Source organism: Lycium ferocissimum, chromosome 10 (genome assembly GCF_029784015.1).
Source record: "Lycium ferocissimum isolate CSIRO_LF1 chromosome 10, AGI_CSIRO_Lferr_CH_V1, whole genome shotgun sequence".
NCBI classification, from domain to species: Eukaryota; Viridiplantae; Streptophyta; class Magnoliopsida; order Solanales; family Solanaceae; genus Lycium; species Lycium ferocissimum.
Window position 1 is genome coordinate 7,637,649 of NC_081351.1, and position 2,153 is coordinate 7,639,801.

Sequence of the window (2,153 nt, forward strand, 5' to 3'; positions counted from 1 at the left end):
ATGAAATGTGACATCAACAACCAATTTTATGCGAAACAGTACCACGCATGGCACCCAAGTAGTATCAATAATAAGGCTACACAGTAAGCCACAATGGAATCACAATTCTCCACAGTACCTCTCAGGCACACAAGTAATATCAATGATAAGGCTGCACAATAAGCCACAATGGATCACCACTCTCAGCAGTACCTCCCAGGGCACACAAGTAATATCAATGATAAGGCTACACAATAAGCCACAGTGGATCACAACTCTCAGCAATACCTCTCAGGGTACACAAATAATATCAATGATAAGGCTACACAATAAGCCACAATGGATCACAACTCTCAGCAACACCTCTCAAGGTACGCAAGTAATATCAATGATAAGGCTACACAATAAGCCATAATGTAATCACTATTCTCATCTCAATATCAATCCAGTAAAGTATCGAGATATCGTAGCCATTATGTATCACTATTCATAATTACCACGGTATCAATATGTCAACAATGCCAACAAGTAATTGATCAAATAAGTCAACAACACAACGGGGTGGCTAGCCCCCAAAGCATACAACAAGGCCCAACCTAAAGCAATATCCAGCCCAACTTCATACCCGAAGGCTTACATGCATTCTGCGATAATATCATCTAAACATAGGCTTCGCTAATCGAAGTCTCACCATAAGGTAAACCGTAACCTACTTGGAAGGCCGAACAGCAAAGTCTCCAACAATCACTCCTTAGTCTTCCCTTTCCTTTAAGCCTAGAGATAATGAAAGTCTAACATATCCGAATCATGAAATTAGAATCAAGATGAACATCATTCAAACCCTACTTCTATTCAAAACCCAAATCCCCAACCTATGGAATAGGGTTTATGAAGTAGAAAGGTAAAATTAGGAATCGAAAGGTCTCAACATGAAATTAAAGTTCTAGGTGATCAATTCCCATCAATATCAAGCTAGAAGAACCAACAATTTACTCAAATTTGGATTCTATGCAAAACCCTCAAATTTGGGTATAAACCCTAACTCCAAATCTATAATTTAGCCACTAATTAGGAAGGAATCATGCAATAATAGGTTCTAATCATCAATTTCATGCTTAATGAAGCTAACCCAATCAATAAATCAAGATTTAGAAGCCTAGAAAGAAGAACTCATTGAACCCTCTTTTAAATCATCAAACTCTTAATGAACTATCATGATAAAGGAATCCTAAGGTGATTATGGAAAGTGAAATAGCAAAGAAGATAGAAGAACTTACCACCAAGAGTTTCCCCCAAGAATCACCTTGAAAAGCTCTCAAAAACTCTGAAGTCGAAACAATAAAGAATGAGGGACTTATGGCTTTTAATACTCAGTTAATGAAATTAACTGCCCGATACCGCTTCTGCGACAACGGGACCGCTGCGGTGGTCCCGCCTCGATGATCTCTCAGACCGCTGCGGCGGTCAGTCCACAATACACTAGGACGTTGTGGCGGCAAATCCACCGCTATACGGTGCGGCCGCTCGATGTCAGACCGGCCGCTATACGGCACCGTAACCGAATTCCCAGTAATCACAATCCCAATCCCAAAATCCCAACTATCACCCGAGGCTTTTGGCTCACATGTCATATATGCAGGCACATATAAAAACACGCTACGGTCGACCTGTGCCCTCAGAATTCCCATCGGAAGCGTCATTGCCAAGTCAACCCCCAATACCTCAAAACTAACTTTCCAACCCAAGTCCCAAAATGCACCCAAGTACATTGGGAACCGAACTGAATATACACACAAGTTCTAAAAGACCATCCGGAACTCTCGGAATTGAAGAATTCCCGAAAAAGGTCCATTTACCTAAAAGTCAACTTTGAGTCAACTCTTTTTCACTTTAAGCCCAAATTTTCACAAAATGGCCCGAATCATATCCAAAGACCTAGGGAAGCGTATCAATGGTTCTCTCGAGTCAAATGTGAGCTAACAAAGCTCGAGAAATGGTCAAAAATGCCAAAAAAAAAAAAAAACAATAACGACCAAACGGGTCATTACAAGCTGGTGATTTCGTTGGTAACTGGGTTTGTTTTAAAATCTCCTGGAAATGGAATTCTCCAAAAAACATCCAACCTGTTGAATTGGATAATCATTACACCTATGACGATTTGTTGAGAAGCGTGA